Genomic DNA, 18,291 nt, shown 5'->3' with positions numbered 1-18,291 from the left:
TTGCGAACAGACACCATGCTGTCGCTGGGTGTGAATTTTATGTCTTTTGCGAACAGAAACCGGACTTTCGCCGTGTTTTTTAATTGTCTGTCTATTATTTTACCTGTCTGCTTCGTATGTATTTTATTAGCATCATCCTCCCTTTGTTCTATGTTTTAAGTTCCACGATTTTTTCGCCATGTTACTATTTAAGTCTTCAATTTTATCGCCTGTTTTTATTATTTATTCTTTTCATCTTTTAAAATACAGTCTGTAGGCTGAAGTGTGGAATACTAAGCTGCTGCCAGTCTGCCCCCTTCGGGGGGAATCGAAATTCAATAAAGAAAAAAAAATCTGTCGTAAGGCAGTTTGGGTCGCGAGTTCGGGCCAGTCAGTTGGAACGCGTCTGGAGCCCAGTCCCGACCTGCCAGTTGGGGAGCTGCAATGCAGCACTAGTGCAGCCGGGTTGGAGTAGCAGTGAAGTCTGCATCGACATTGCTCGCCCGACCATTGCTGCCACGCATCAATTGAGCCGGGTCACGGTCTTGGGGGATCGTCGGTCGGTCGTCCTACCGGACGACAAGTTTGGCACGCTGATCATTCATGAGACGGCTGTGCGTCTGTGTGCATCGACTCCCGTTTTGTCTTCTTGCATGCTTAGTTACTGTTGGGTATCGTTCAGGTTTTCGTGCAAGTGTTTCTCAGGCGTTATGTCCACTGACGACGATTTTAGATGTTGTCGGCATTCTGCGAGCAGTCGGTAAGTTGCTGCGGACCAGGGAAGTTATACCCGCGCAGTGCAGTCGGCTGGGTCCGCTGGCGGTCCCTGCACTGTGTCGGAGCGTGTGTGGAGCTGTCCGATCGCTACGAGCTTCGTGGTTTACCGACCCATGACGTCAAAGTTGAGTAGTGGTTTCAACTACCCATTGTGTGGTCCGTTTCGATGGTTCGCTGTTGGGGAGGTTTTCCTGTGAGCAACACCGAGTGTTTGTATTGCTGAAATTTAGCCACCATGCGGTCCAATTAACTATATTGGTTGACTACAATTCAAGTGCACCAGCGGAATTTTCTGCCTTGTGGCCGTTAGTGTTTTGGTTACTTGCCCTAGCTACTAACGTAATTTCAGGCAGCGTCTTTTCCTCGTCTGTTGTCACTGCCCAACTGTAAGTAGGCTGAAACTTCCTAGCAGATTAAAACTGTGTGCCGGACCGAGACTCGAACTCGGGACCTTTGCCTTTCGCGGGCAAGTGCTCTACCAACTGAGCTACCCGAGCACGACTCACGCCCCGTCCTCACAGCTTTACTTCTGCCAGTACCACGTCTCCTACCTTCCAAACTTTACAGAAGCTCTCGTGCGAAACTGAGGACGAGGCGTGAGTCGTGCTTGGGTATCTCAGTTGGTAGAGCACTTGCCCGCGAAAGGCAAAGGTCCCGAGTTCGAGTCTCGGTCCGGCACACAGTTTCAATCTGCCAGTAAGTTTCATATCAGCGCACACTCTGCTGCAGGGTGAAAATCTCATTCTGGAAACATCCCCCAGGCTGTGGCTAAGCCATGTCTCCGCAATATCCTTTCTTTCAGGAGTGCTAGTTCTGCAAGGTTCACAGGAGAGCTTCTGTAAAGTTTGGAAGGTAGGAGAAGAGGCACTGGCAGAAGTAAAGCTGTGAGGACGGGGCGTGAGTCGTACTTGGGTAGCTTAGTTGGTAGAGCACTGGCCCGCGAAAAGCAAAGGTTCCGAGTTCGAGTCTCGGTCCGGCACACAGTTTTAATCTGCCAGGAAGTTTCATATCAGCGCACACACTGCTGCAGAGTGAAAATCTCGTTCTGTAAGTAGACTGTTTATGTTTTTATGTTGGTAACGCCACGTAGCGCTCTGTATGAAAATCACTGACTGTGCTGTGTGCAGTCTGTGGCTGGTTGGCATAGTTGGAATATATATATATATATATGCTGGCAGTATTGGCGCTCACTGTATTGCAGTAGTAACGAAGATTTTTGTGAGGCAAGAGATTCATGAAAGGTATAGGTTATCGCTAATCAGGGCCACTCTTATGTAGGAATTATTGAAAGTCAGATTGCGTTGCGCTAAAAATATTGTGTGTCATTTGGTGATGATCGGAATAAGTAAAGATGGAAGTGTGTGAGTTCGTTCAGTTTTGCTCAGCTGTTTCAAAATCAAATAACTTAACAGGTTTTCCAGCACAGTCGTTTATAAATTTTTTTAAGGGAATGTTTCACAACAGGGTATGTTGTTTTGACAGCTTAATACATATTTCAATGTGGATAATCGTGTTTGTAACTTTTTCTGTTTAAGTACTCATGTACCGATTGGTGGCAAGCAAGTCATTTTGTCGGTCGGTCCGTGGCTGTCCCTTGGTTGGGTTCCGACGGATCAAGTGAACGAGGGCAGACCGACCTCCCTGGAGGCTTCTGAGTGCCGTTTTCTGTATTGTCCTTCTCACTGATGTGTAATTGTCTATGTATAATCTATCATAGCCAATGATTTAAAAAAAATTCTTCCTTATACTGGATTTTATGTATTTTGAATTTGGGAAAATCAATTGTGGGCCTTCAGCCACTTAAATCATTTTTTAAAATCTTGAAAATTTTATTGTGGGACTTCAGCCGTTTGTATTGCACCTTGTTGATGTTTGTCTGTTCACCCTTGCCTTGAGGCTGTCAGCCTCGCTCTGTGTATATATATATATATATAAGACTGATTATGCCTTTCAGCGTTCAGTCTGGAGCATAGTCCCCCTTATAAAATTCCTCCATGATCCCCTATTCAGTGCCAACATTGGTGTCTCTTCTGATGTTAAGCCTATTACTTCAAAATCATTCTTAACCGAATCCAGGTACCTTCTCCTTGGTCTACTTTGCAAACTTACAATCGAATCTGCCATCACAACTAAGTCATCCGCATATGCGAGACTGCTTATTTTGCATTCACATATCTTAAACTCACCCAGCCAGTCTATTGTTTTCAACATATGATCAATAAATTATATGAACAACAGTGGAGACAGGTTGCAGCCTTGTCTTACGCCTGAAACTACTCTGAACCATGAACTCAATTTACCGTCAACTCTAACTGCTGCCTGACTATCTATGTAAAGACCTTTAATTGGTTGCAAATGTTTGCCTCCTATTGCATAATCTCGTAGAACAGACAATAACTTCCTCCTTGGAACCCGGTCATATGCATTTTCTATATCTATAAAGCATAGATACAATTCCCTGTTCCACTCGTAACAGTTCTCCATTATTTGCCGTAAGCTAAAGATCTGGTCCTGACAACTTCTAAGATACCTAAACCCACACTGATTTTCATACAATTTGTACTCAACTGATACTCGCGCTTTCCTTTCAACAATACCTGAGAAGATTTTACCCACAACAGTGATTAAAGTGATACCTCTGCAGTTGTTACAGTGTTTTCTTTTCCATGTTTAAAGATTGGTGTGATTACTGCTTTCGTCCAGTCTGATGGAACCTGTCCCGACTCCCACGCCATTTCATTTATCCTGTGTAGCAATTTAAGACCTGACATTCCACTGTATTTGTTGAGTTCCGACTTAATTTCATCCACCCCAGCCGCTTTATTGCACTGCAATCTATTGACCATATTCTCCACTTCCTCAAATGTGATCCTATTTCCATCATCATTCCTGTCCCATTGTACAACAAAATCTGAAACATTACTGATCGTATTTTACCTACATTGAGCAACTCTTCAAAATATTCCCTCCATCTGCCCAAGGCATCAAGAGGATTCATCAGCAGTTTTCCTGACCTGTCGAAAATACTTGTCGTTTCCTTCTTACCTCCCTTTCGAAGACTGCTAATTACACTCCAGAATGGTTTTCCAACAGCTTGACCCAAAGTCTCCAACCTGTTTCCAAAGTCTTCCCAAGATTTCTTCTTGGATGCTGCGACTATCTGTTTGTCTTTGTTTCTTTCTTCAACATAACTTTCTCTGTCTACCTGAGTTCTAGTATGTAGCCATTTTTGATACGCCTTCTTTTTCCTTTTACAGGCTGCCTTGACTGTGTCATTCCACCAAGATGTTTGCTTCATCCTACCTTTACACCCTACTGTTCCAAAACATTCTTTAGCCACTTCTAGTACTGTGTCCCTGTACCTTGTCCATTCCTTTTCCAATGACTGTAATTGACTACATTCAACTAACTAGTGCCTTTCTGAGATGACTGTTATGTACTTGTGCCTGATTTCTTTATCCTGAAGTTTCTTCACTCTTATCCTTCTACATATGGACCTGACCTCCTGCACTTTCGGCCTCACAATACCAATTTCACTGCAGATTAAATAGTGATCAGTGTCATCAAAGAATCCCCTGAATACACGTGTGTACCTCACAGCCTTCTTGAATTCCTGATCTGTTGTTATAGACCGGTGAATGTTCTTATGTTTAAAAAAGGAGTTTGTGATTACTAAGCCCATACTGGCACAGAAATCCAAGAGTTGTTTCCCGTTCTTGTTGGCCTCCATATCGCCTTTTCATACCCTTCTGTTCGATTTCCAATCCTGGCATTAAAATCACCCATGAGCAGAACACTGTCCTTGTCCATTACTCTAACAACTACATCGCTGAGTAGTCATAAAAACTATCCATCTTATCTTGATCTGTCCCTTCACAATGCAATATACTGACACAATCCTGATTGTCTTGTTGGACACTGTCAAATCTATCCACATCAGTCGTTCGTTTACATACCTTATTGCAACTACGCTGGGTTCCATTTCTTTCCTGATGTAAAGCCCTACACCCCATTGTGCTATTCTTGCTTTGACTCCTGACAGGTAGACCTTGTATTCTCCCACTTCCTCTTCTTTCTCATCCCTTACCCGAATGTCACTGACAACTAAAACGTCCAACCCCATCTTACTTGCAGCCTCTGCCAGCTCTACCTTCTTCCCAGAGTAGCCCCCATTGATATTAATAGCTCCCCATCTCGTTACCATTCGTTTACCGAGTTGTATCTTAGGAGTCTCTGGTTTGTCAATTAGAGGTGGAACTCCGTCACCTCCAAAGGTCCGAGGCATTTTGCTCTGATTGTTGCCAGCATCATATTTAAAGTACCAGGGAAGCAGGTTGCTAGCCTTGCTTGCCCCTGGTCTAATTGAGTTTTACCCCTAACGGTTGAGGGACTAACTGGTGGATTTGGTAGTCTTTGCCGTCTGAGCACAAAGGCGACCACGACTCAGAATATGTCCGAGATGCCCAGCCTTATTCCAAAGTAACTGGTATCCCGACTGTCAGGACCACTTACTTCGCCACTCATACGTTGTTACATTGCCCGTGGTTCATGAACTAGGACATAACAACAGGAACCCACACCATGAACCACACACACACACACACACACACACACACATATATATATATATATATATATGTGTGTGTGTGTGTGTGTGTGTGTGTGTGTGTGTGTGTGGTTCATGGTGTGGGTTCCTGTTGTTATGTCCTAGTTCATGAACCACGGGCAATGTAACAACGTATGAGTGGCCAAGTAAGTGGTCCTGACAGTGTGTGTGTGTGTGTGTGTGTGTGTGTGTGTGTTTGTGTGGTTCATATATATATATATATATATATATATATATATATATATATATAGGGTGAGTCACCTAACATTACCGCTGGATATATTTCGTAAACCACACCAAATACTGACGAATCGATTCCACAGACCGAACGTGAGGAGAGGGGCTAGTGTAATTGGTTAATACAAACCATACAAAAATGCACGGAAGTATATTTTTTAACACAAACCTACGTTTTTTTAAATGGAACCCCGTTAGTTTTCTTAGCACATCTGAACATATAAACAAATACGTAATCAGTGCCGTTTGTTGCATTGTAAAATGTTAATTACATCCGGAGATATTGCAACCTAAAGTTGACGCTTGAGTACCACTCCTCCGCTGTTCGATCGTGTGTACCGGAGAGCACCGAATTACGTAGGGATCCAAAGGGAAGGGTGTTGGACCTTAGGTACAGAAGAGAATGGAACAGCACATTACGCCCACATGCTAACACCTTTTTATTGGTCTTTTTCACTGACGCACATTGTAACCTCCCCACAATGATTTGAATGAAAAAGAAAGGACAATACTTAATACAAATGGGAGCCGAGTGTAACCTCCCCACAAAAATTTTAAAAGAAAAGGACGATACTAATTAGAAATGCTGATGGACATTTCTCTAAGCGTAACCTGCCCACAAACAAATGTACTGACAATGGCAACAAAAATGTGAAATTCGCAATCTGACTCAAATATAAATCCTTCAAAAGTAAAGTCCATTCAGTGACAAGAAAATTCAATTAAACCGAAATATCGGTCTTTGGCCCTGTGTAAAACAATCAGAATTAAAGTCTTACCTCAGAATAAATGGATGTCACATATCTGCTCTTGTTGTTGCGCACCGCTTGGAGGAACTGCATTGCAAATAATAATATTCTCTTTTTTTTTTGTGATTTTAGTGGAATTTTTCTTCAAAAGAAGTGGAATGAAAAGGGAAGTGCAACGAAATCTTGAGTTCAATAAAAAATTAAATTTCTGAGAAAATGCTTTTGAAATAAAAAAAATTATTATTGGGAGACTTGTTGGAGAATAATTACAATGAATAAAATTTTTCATTATCTAATGATTATATTAATTAACAGTATACCTTAATCCTCATCTTGACCAGTGTTGCCGACCGCCCACATCACACAACCGCACTGGGCTGCCACTACTCACCGACCGCTCTGCATGACGACCACAGACTGAGTACTGCTCTCAACTAGACAGAGCTACAGACTCGCAACGACTGAACTGACAGACTCGCAACGACTGACTGACTGCTACTGACCGAGAACCGCTCGCAACACTCGCGCGGTCAAGCGCATACTCTCTGGTCACAGATGCTACAATGCCTCGCCATCGCTGCTATGTTACATACGTGTTTCAACATATACATTACTATGAGGGGTGAGGTACACGTACACACGTGGTTTCCGTTTTCAATTACAGAGTGGAATAGAGTGTGTCCCGACACGTCAGGCCAATAGATGTTCAATGTGGTGGCTATCATTTGCTGCACACAATTGCAATCTCTGGCGTAATAAATGTCGTACACGCCGCAGTACATCTGGTGCAATGTCGCCGCAGGCTGCCACAATACGTTGTTTCATATCCTCTGGGGTTGTAGGCACATCACGGTACACATTCTCCTTTAACGTACTCCACAGAAAGAAGTCCAGAGGTGTAAGATCAGGAGAATGGGCTGGCCAATTTATGCGTCCTCCACGTCCTATGAAACGCCCGTCGAACATCCTGTCAAGGGTCAGCCTAGTGTTAATTGCGGAATGTGCAGGTGCACGGTCATGCTGATACCACATACGTCGACGCGTTTCCAGTGGGACATTTTCGAGCAACGTTGGCAGATCATTCTGTAGAAACGCGATGTATGTTGCAGCTGTTTCGGCCCCTGCAATGAAGTGAGGACCAATGAGGTAGTCGCCAATGATTCCGCACCATACATTTACAGTCCACGGTCGCTGTCGCTCTACCAGTCTGAGCCAGCGAGGATTGTCCACGAACCAGTACTGCATGTTCCGTAGATTCACTGCCCCATGGTTTGTGAAACCCGCTTCATCGGTGAACAGGTAGAACTGCAACGCATTCTCTGTTAATGCCCATTGACAGAATTGCACTCGATGATTAAAGTCATCACCATGTAATTGCTGATGTAGCGACACATGAAACGGGTGAAAGCGGTGACGATGCAGTATGCGCATGACACTACTTTGACTCAGTCCACCGGCTCTCGCAATGTCCCGTGTACTCATGTGTGGGTTCATGGCAACAGCAGCTTACACACCAACTGCACCCACTTCTCCTGTGACGGGCCTGTTACGGACCCGTTTGCGTGCTACGACCATACCTGTTGCATACAGTTGGCGGTAGATGTTTTGCAATGTGCTGCATGTTGGATGCTCTCGGTCCGGGTACCGTTCTGCATACACCCTGCTGCAGGCTTCAGCTGCATTTCGTCGGCACTCGCCATAGATGAGTATCATCTCCGCCTTTTCAGAGTTCGAATACACCATGGTCACAGTTCCTACAACATTACACTATCACAGACGTCTGGTAACATGGTGTACTACAGTTGGTCTGCGTGCGGAGACGAATGCAGAATAACAATAGCAGCAAGCGCTACATGCGGACACTGCGACAGCTAGACCAAACCACAACAGTGCACTACAGCCACACTTGTAAACACGGTCGTCATCGTAAACATGTCCCTGCAGATGCTGCTCGCCGACTGTGGCCCGTGTTTGTTACAACACGCAACTGAACGTCGGAGGTTTCAAGCGTCAAATTTGGGTTACAATATCTCCGGATGTAATTAACATTTTACAATGCAACAAACGGCACTGATTACGTATTTGTATACATGTTCAGATGTGCTAACAAAACTAACGTGGTTCCATTTAAAAAAACGGAGGTTTGTGTTAAAAAAACTTACTTCCGTGCATTTTTGTATGGTTTGTATTAAACAATTGCACTATCCCCTCTCCTCACGTTCGGTCTGTGGAATCGGTTCGTCAGTATTTGATGTGGTTTACGAAATATATCCAGCGGTAACGTTAGGTGACTCGCCCTATATATATATATATATATATATATATATATATATATATATATATATATATATTTACAATTTAAACTGCATGTTTTTACCACTTGAGATTTAGCCTGTTGCTTTAAGATTTCTTGGTTGGAGGCCTTCAGCCGTGAAATAATTGCCTTTTTGAGACTCGTAGTCCTAAAGTTTCGGCTACGTGCAGTTTTGGTTTAAAGGTGTTATTAAATTACGGTTTCTAGTGAACTTGACCGACACCTTATTTGGCCTTTTCCACAATCCTAATCACCTGTTCTGCCCAGATTGTTTAGCGGGCGTTTGAACGAGTAATTTTTTCTTAATTTATATATTTATTTAACCTGATGTGATTAGGGCCATCAGGCAGTCTCTTACAGCGGACCAGGGTTTCACACATACTGTACATCGTTACTTCTTGGTTGCCTAAGAAATAACAACTGTAATTTGACAAATAGTATTAAAATGACATAAGGGTCTGTAGAGGCAGTATGAGTAAATAGTACTATGAACTAACGAAGTTAACACTGACAATACTTCTACTACTACGGCTGTTGCCACTAATAACGATAATAATGCTAAAATAATAATAACAGTAACGACAATAATAGCACTAATAACATTAAAAAATAAAGAAATAAAGAATTTACAGGCATATAGAGGGTTCTGGGGAAAGGAACTTTAAGAAGACTGCAGCAGCTAGGGATAGAGGAAAATGATGTAGATTTCATAGGAAAGAAGGATGGGCAGGAGCAACTAGTTCAATGGCTCTGAGCACTATGGGACTCAACTGCTGTGGTCATTAGTCCCCTAGAACTTAGAACTAGTTAAACCTAACTAACCTAAGGACATCACAAACATCCATGCCCGAGGCAGGATTCGAACCTGCGACCGTAGCGGTCTTGCGGTTCCAGACTGCAGCGCCTTTAACCGCACGGCCACTTCGGCCGGCGAGCAACTAGTGCGAGTGAGCTGAGACAGCGGTAATGATTATTGTTGGTTCAGTAGATATGTCTTTAACTGTTTTTGAAGCTGGAGATTTTTTTACCCAATATAATGCGGGAGGTTACTCCAGGGTCGGGTTTTTGCTACTGACAGGACTTCGAGCAAGGGCTGAACGATGGAGTGGGATAGAAGGAATTTTGTTCTGATGGAAACAGGTGTTTGTGCCATGCTGTTCAGACAAGAGGTTTAAGGTTGAGGTGAGACATGAGAGACGATATACTTTGACAAGACATTAGAGAAGACAGAGTATATGGAAACCTCTGAGCTTGTCCGTAGGGAGTGAGGATAATTGTGCGTGCGCTTGGGAAATATGATCACAGAGTCGCAAACCACAGATATAACGAGAATAGACATTATAACCATTTCAGGTGCTGTGAGCTTTCTTGACCTAGTGACTGGAAGTGTTTGTACGAGTTTCTTTTCCACGTCAACAGGCAAGAGCTCTTTATATTCTTTTATAGGGCATGGAGAGATATTGATGCCTTCTTCCCCATTGCGGTTACGTGCTCAGTCTAATTTTAATTCTCATCTATTTTTATTCCTTGACTCTTCACTGAAGGTGAGGGCTATAGGAAGCAGGGACTCCGGACATTTCTTTCTAATGAGCCTAGAATGATCAACAATTAGCTCTTGGGTTTTGGATGGGTTGAGCTTTAACCCTTCATTGTGTCCCCATTTTGACATTGCACAAAGGTCGGTAATGGCACGAACAATAACTGTCTTCAAATTTATTAGTTCTGCTCTTAGATACAACAGGAGATCATCAGCACATATGTGGTATTTGCGGTAGGACAATTGTGGTGAGAAATCATTGACGTACAAGAAAAAGAGTAAAGGATCTGACAATGAACGCCGGGGTCTCCTGGCGAGAGATCCGATATATGCGAGAGCATTGTACTGCAATCGATGAGAAACATAGGCAGCTGGGTTTGGCAAGTAAAATTTCGAAAGAGGCTTTCTTGAGGTCTACAAAGCATATGATGGTAGCCTCTTGTGCATTGCTATCTGGGATGACAGGTCTTCGGTTGAGTCATGCAACTGTATTTTGTAGGCGCCACAGCGCAGCCTCGCTTACGTCAGTGTGTTTGTCACGTACTAAATTTTTTCTGTAGTTATTTCCGATATAAGTGCCAATACCAGCTTCGATAGGCCATTGGCATCGATATTAATACCTACGTTTCTATGGGTATCTCGATAATATCAGTACCAAACTGTCGTTACAGACTATATCGCAAGGTATTACTGTGAAATATTTCAGGCTTTTCTCTTACCAAAACGGGCTTACAGATCCCGGGTGATGTATAGAAATTATTCTATGTTTTTATAAACCAACTGAAGTATAAAATCAAATAAAAAATTAAGAGGAAAATCGTATATATTCCAAATTTTAAGAAGACATAAGCCTTTACATAATTTTTTTGTATTCTTGCATGCCACTCTTTTAGGATATCATTATAATTTTTTTATGTAAGGCAAGTGTCGTGGCCCTGCGACTTCGAATCCCGCCATAAAGCGTGGAACTGGACCTCAACTGCGAGGCAGCGGTCGCGAGCGCTCGCATAGCCCGCCAGACGGCGGCGCCGCTCATCGTCCTAGCGGGCAATCAAACCTCGCGTCCACTCCGTCACTTCGCTGTGCTACGACAGTGGACTCATTGCTGCATTCGCCTCGCTCTAGTCTAGATTGTTATAATGTACCGTTGGTTCATCGTTTCCACTTCGCTATGTCTTACGATTTTCTCTCTGTTTCCTTGTTGTTCATCATTCCGCTCACGCTAGGTAATCCACTAACGATTGCCCTTGGCCGACTGGTCCATCCTCACGTCAAATCGTTCCCTATCTTTCGTCCAAACCCGACCACAATAATTAGCGACAAGGTTAAATCTTAGCAGGGTACCATTAACGCAAAGCTTGTGAAATTATTGGAACAGCAACAGCGACAGCCGCTACCGTAACAGTAGTTCCAACAGGAGTATCAATAACACCAACAGCAGCAGCCAAATGAATTGCTCCATCAAGATATTCAGTTACTGAAATAAGAATTGCATGTGCAGGAAACTACCCAATACAGGTGTACAGCCTCCCAACACGCTTCCGTCATTTAGCAATATCGAAGATGACTGGCAGATATATTTGCAGTAAAACGGATACCACTCCAACGCCTTTCTAGACACCCAGACTGAAAATACTTCTCTCTGAGTGGACATGATGCCAAACAGCGTTATCAGCCGTGAGACCTTTTTGTAGATAGCACGATAGTGTACTGACCACGGAAGGGACTAAACTGTCACCAAATTCTTACAGGAGTGTGGTGCTAATTCCGGGGTATCTAGACAAGCATACATTTGGAAGTTTTCAAAGGAAACTGCAATCCTTGTGTACATCTTTTAACTGACGTAGTTTTTTACAATTTTAAGGTTTAAAAATGAATTCTTAGTGGAAGGAACATCTAGAGGACCGACTGCTTAAAGTTCATGGACTTTTCCCGAAAGCGTGCGGGAAACCGAGTCTGATTGTCCTGACTGTTTATGGCAGACGTTTCGGAGACATATTTTTATACAACGGGTGCACTGCACAATGTGATCCAGAAACTCTGCATATGCATGCGCTGCGAAGCAGACTAAGAACCGCGGAAGATCCCATTTCCCACGTCGATGGGGTATGACTGGCTGTTCAGAGGCCACTGATACGTCTGAAATTGACAAATTCTGACGTCGCCGTCTTGGAAGTCGTTATTGGTATTCGAATTCCTGGGGCGCGGTATGGTGTCTTGACTGCTGCCACCTGAGGTCGAACCATGAGACGGTCATTTGCTACCTGTGCCATTTCGAAAGAGTATCCGCCGGCCGTTGTGGCCGAGCGGTTCTAGACGCTTCAGTCCGGAACCGCGCGACCGCTACGGTCGCAGGTTCGAATCCTTCTTCAGGCATGGATGTGTGTGATGTCCTTAGGTTAGGTTTAAGTAGTTCAAAGCTCTAGGGGACTGATGACCTCAGGTGTTAAGTCTCATAGTGCTCAGAGACATTTCACCCATTTTCTTGAAAGAGTATATGATTGTCCAAATACAGGTAGCTTCCAGAGAAGGATAGCTTGAAAGTTGACGTGCGTACTGTAGAAGAAGGAGCGTGTAGCAGAAATGAAGCAGGAATGTGCAGAAACAGGACCGAATCTCATCTTAGCATACAAGGACAGCAACACCACAAAATTTCCACTATTTAACTTTGAGTGAAGAAGCACTCCCGGGACTTGTAAATTGTTTTAACACGTAATAATGACTGAACATTTCGTTTAATCTTAAATCATCACCTTCCACCCATTTTCAGATCGCTTAAATTTTTTATTTAGTAGTTGCAAGTCACTCTCGCCGAAACTACATTAATGTCAGAAATTTTTACTTTAACAATGAAATAGGACCGTACCCCACATTTAGCTGTCTCCCTGTTCTACTCTTGAGATTTATCCTTATCATTTATTCCACAACGGCCCTTAACAGACTCGGATACCATGACATAACAGGTGAGTACCTTACCTCTTTCACAATAAATAGCAAACGAAATTATTAGGCGCGGAAAAGGGGATAGGAAACATGAGGCGAAACCAATTATGAGTGACGACGCTAAGTATTTTACATGCATTTTGTCAGAACTATCTTAGGCACTGTTATTCTAGTAGCAAGTTATTTTCAGTATTTGCGATGCAAAACTCTACTTATTTTACAGAGCACATTAGACTACAGTACATTACATGTGACAGAAAATATTTGCACAAAGTTTCTGGCATGATGATTGTTTTGAACTGATTCATAACGATCGAGAAGTTGGTGAGTTTTGTTGTTATAGAATGCTGTATTTCAGAACGAATATGCGGAGTTGCCGTTGTGGAGAAACAATAGTTCAAACTTGTGTGAGGGCAGTTATTCACTGTGGCAAAGCTGATGTGATAGTAAAGATGTGTGTGAGTTATGAACCTGAGACACTAAGTAGAGCGACACAGGAAGGTGTATTTTGCCTTAAATGCTAGCTAAAAGTCCACTACTCAAATGCCAGTAATTTCTGGAATGGATAACTTTCTGCGATAGTCTGACAGATGGAGCATTGCTGAGTCAGTGTGTTATTTGCTTATTGTGCAAGGATACGTGGTGAAGCTAGTCTGTGTTTTCATCTCCCTTGCTTCTCAGCTGCCTTGAAGTCAATCTGCGTTTGTTAACATGTTCAAGTGTGTTTTATTTGATATGTCGATGATAAAATATGGATTCATAATATCTGGATATGGATTACTTTCGTTCATATTATTTACTACTTTCATTATTAATCATTTTTTTGTTGTAATTCATGGTGTTTTCCTTCATACAGAAAAATCATTTCTCTACTAGAAATTTAAAAAACTCGTCGCTGAATACCGTAATTTCATTCTGAACGATTGTTTTACATTAATAAGTTGTCAGCTATAAAAATTTCGTCTCCGAAACGAAACTTGAAAGCATTTTGTTTTTATCCTAGGTCCTTCGAAAGTCAAATTTATGACAAGAAAAAGCCTCTACGATCTTATTTTGTTTTTGAATAAGAGATGTTCTTAAAAACGTTTTTATAAAAAGACTGGACATTACAGAAAATTATATATTATCAGAACCTATCTTTCCTGTTGAAGAAAAAAAAGTTTTTACATGAAGTCACACTTAAAGAAACGATACCTTCCTTCACACTAAGTTTAAAGTACCTCTTTCAAAAAACATAACTGGTTGCAAGATACCACTAAAATTCAGTGCAGAAGAACTCGAGTTGGTAGGCCATCAACGTCGTTCGTAGAGTTCAGAGTACGCAGTAAAAGGCGTAAGAGGCAGTTGTTGAGAAACAGTTTGGAGCCATAGAATTAACAAAAAGCCCGTCGAATGGAGTTCCGACAACCTAGTTATTTTGAGTCTTCCAAGCTGATTAAAGATATTGCTTCATCTTCTGCAGGCGGAACTAAACACAGACAAGCATTACTAGGGAAAAAACCACTTATACATATCCAAGCCTTGTCAATCTTTGTGGAAGTTTGTCTGGCAAGAAAACAATACTAAATAATGCAAACAGCTGATAAGAAGGACTATCCCTGTCACAGTATGCTTCAAGAGGTTATAAAGCTATGCTAATCTGTGACTGAATCCTGTCGGGTAACTGCTACATGTGCAGAGATTCAACTTCAAGCCTTACTCTATCACGTAGATGAACGATTAATAATTTAATTGGAAGAGGTTTTAAATGATCTTCAAAATTATGACATAAATGCACTCGAACGTACCTATAAGTGGGGTTGTGATGGTCCGCAGAAAATTCAGTTTAAACAAGAATTTGAAAACAATCATTATTCCAATGTGAACTTATTTCAGTCATCTTTAGTGCCTCTCCAATTTATTACTCACACGAGTAAAGACCTAACTGTGTAGAAAAATCGTACAGCATTTACTCCTACACATTGCAGACGAATAAAAATTAAGTTTACTTATAAAACAGCTGACGCTACTAGTGAATAAATTGGTTACATCAACATACAAATTAAAACATTACAAGAAAAAATTACTACAACAGAAGCTGATTTATCTTTAAAACACTCATTACTGATCATCGAGGTAGATGAAAAAGTCCGGAATGCAGCAACAGACACACTATTGACAATGATATGCTACATTTGGAAGGCTACCTCAAAAGGCTTCATTGACTTGTCGAAATCCAAGGTTGTAAATATAGAAGCTCTTCAGTTCGACCTATCCATACTCCTTGCTCAAATTAGACTTTTCGAATTTTGTTGCATTTATCCTATAAAATAAACACTAACAAGTGGAAAATCCGTTTAGATGATGAAAAGAGGCTTGCTCAAAAGAGGAAGAAAGTCACAAAAGAAATGTTTAGGAATCTATTGGAATTATTTGTAGATGTTCCCAAGCAAGTCTACGGAAGCAACAATGGTAGAAATCCAGTAGAAGATTTGCAATCCCCGAAATATCAGCAGGAATAATAGGTGTAGATCTGCAACTCATATATCGATCCTGGGTCATCTTAGAAGCTATTTCCAGTGGACGTAAGATAATCCCAAAAGTAAGGTCTCCTATTGTTTTACTAGTACAGAACTCTGTTTGTGTGGCAGTTGGTCACACTGTTATGAAGAGTGCTTCACGTGCTGTGTGTAAACATGCGCACGCCGCGCTGAGGCGATCAGTATTGGCTTGGCAGCCGTTGCGAATGGAGCTCCCGTTGGATGTTACCACCAAGTGCGAATTGCTCGCAGTTATTCGGTTTTTGAACGCAAAGGGCACTGCGCCAATTGAAATCCATCACCAGTTGGCGGAAGTGTATGGTGAGTCGTGCATGGATGTCAAAAATGTTCGTAAGTGGTGTAGAGAGTTTGCAGCTGGTCTGACCGAAATTCACGACGTACGAAGAAGCTGGAGACCGTCAATTTCTGAGGAGACAGGGTTGAAGGTTGAGCAACGCATTCGTGAAGATAGGCGGATCAGCCTGGATGATCTCTGCACGTTGGTTCTCGAGGTTTCCCGAAGCACCGCTCACAGAATTCTAATGGAAACATTGAACTACCGGAAGGTGTGCGCTAGATGGGTGCCACACGTGCTGACTGAGGACCACATGCGGCAACGAGTTGATTCTTCCCGCGCATTTCTTCACCACCTTGCAGCCGAACAGAACAACTTTCTGGACTCAATTGTCACGGGTGACGAAACCTGAGCATACAAATTTACACCTGAGACCAAGCAACAATCACGCCAGTGGCGGCATCCTTCTTCGCCAAAGCCGCGGAAATTCAAACAAACACAGCCTGTCGGTAAAGTCATGACAAACGTTTTTTGGGATCGGAAAGGGGAAGAATTATTGGTCCGCTTTATGCCCACTGGGACCACAATTAACGCTGACAGGTACTGTGAGACTCTGAAAAAACTCAAACGGGCAATTCAGAACTGGAGAAGTGGAATGTTGAGCAAGGGCGTACACATTCTCCATGACAACGATCGCCCACACATCGCTCGGCAAACCGTTGCTCTCCTGCAACAGTTTCAGTGGAACATAATCACCCACCCACCCTACAGTTCTGACTTGGCGCCCATTGACTATCACCTGTTCCCTAAGTTAAAAGAACATTTGGCCGGAATGCAATTCAGCTCCGACGACGAGGTGAAAGAAGAGGTTCATAACTTTCTGAAACTGCCACAGCGTCTACAAAAATACATCGACATAAATGGTGATTATGTCGAAAAATAGCTAAATGTTCAAGCTGTAAACTGATGTAAACCATTGTAGAAATAATCAGGTCTATGTACTTATAAAAAAATAGGAGACCTTACTTTTGGGATTACCCTCTTAGAAATATACAAATTTTCTGCTTATACTATTGAAAGAGCAAGACTGTATGTTGGTTTATATCCACGGAATCAAGTTCTCCCACTGTATACAAGAGGTTACTGCATGGCCCAAATGTCATAGAACTTGTACCCTTACTCAAATGCAGTTTCTCAGTAGAAGCAGCCGAAGCCCGCAGTAAGCACTTCCGGTACAGACAGACGCTTCCCAGGAAATTCTCAAGAGAAGGGTACAATCTGAATATAATAAACAGCTTGCTGTTGATATCTGACTGATTAATAACAGGTATAAGACTGAAACCAAAGAAAACTAGCAAACCTTTCTGGAAAGTAAATTACATTTACTGCTCTCATGCGCATCATGAATTAGGCAGGTTCCTCAAGCAGAAAATGATGATGGAGTTACCGATAGAAACACAGTGCTCAGATGGACAACAATGGGAGGAAACATCTGCATAACAAATACTATTGTAGCTAATAAATAGAGAATCTAATAAACTGCCATGATTTTGTTTTATCTCATTAAATACATTATTATTCCACAAGTATATTCTCCAGGGCCTCACAGTGTAGACAACTTTGGCCACCTTTTTGCATGAAATATCCTCATGTTCGACGGAAAGCGGGAGCCACGTAGTTTCCTTAGCGCTACACCACGTCTCTGTAAAAATAGGCCTCCATTATTTTATTTTCCGTATCCTTGGAAAAATAACAACCTATTCTTGTGAGATATAATGCAAACCACCCCTTCAAACTCAATAATAAAATTAGTATTGTACAAATATTACACTATGAGCACAGAAGAAATGTAAGGGTATTACTCAGAATAACATATATGATTGAGTCTTGTAAGCGCTTTGAGGCGATTTCGCTTGGAAGATTAACTTGCATAGTATTTTGTGGACCCAATGATAAAAGGTATGGAGGGTTTTATTAATTGTATATATGATTAGCTATGTACTGTTGGACCTGTCAGACACACACAGTTATACGTCGTGGAAGAATACTGATGATTTATAAGCTCACCGACAAAATATCTGTCACCCAATTAAAAGAGCTCAGGGTCACGTCCGACGGGCTTAGATGGTGTAGAAGCTGTACGCGAAGGCCAAGCGATTCTCCATTCCCGACGTTAAGTCGTGGCAGTGACATGGGTATATGTCAATCTGTTGTATAATACCAACAGATTGGGAGAAATAAGCTATCGTGCTTCGACGTATCCACAACAACACGCTCAACGAAATTGTCTGATTTATTGGTGCATCAAGGCGGACGTGCGTTCTTAAAAAAGTTT

At 42.2% G+C, this 18,291-nt stretch overlaps 1 non-coding gene across 1 annotated transcript; it reads right to left on the bottom strand.

Annotated features, from left to right (window-relative positions):
* Positions 1-1,179: 1,179 nt before the first annotated feature.
* Positions 1,180-1,254, bottom strand: Trnas-cga. The gene has a single exon. It is a non-coding gene; the product is annotated as a tRNA-Ser (tRNA).
* Positions 1,255-18,291: the final 17,037 nt, after the last annotated feature.

This window comes from Schistocerca piceifrons, chromosome 4 (assembly GCF_021461385.2).
Source record: "Schistocerca piceifrons isolate TAMUIC-IGC-003096 chromosome 4, iqSchPice1.1, whole genome shotgun sequence".
Taxonomy (NCBI): Eukaryota; Metazoa; Arthropoda; class Insecta; order Orthoptera; family Acrididae; genus Schistocerca; species Schistocerca piceifrons.
Note: the sequence above shows the minus strand (reverse complement) of the source record. Positions and strands in the feature narration are given on the sequence as shown.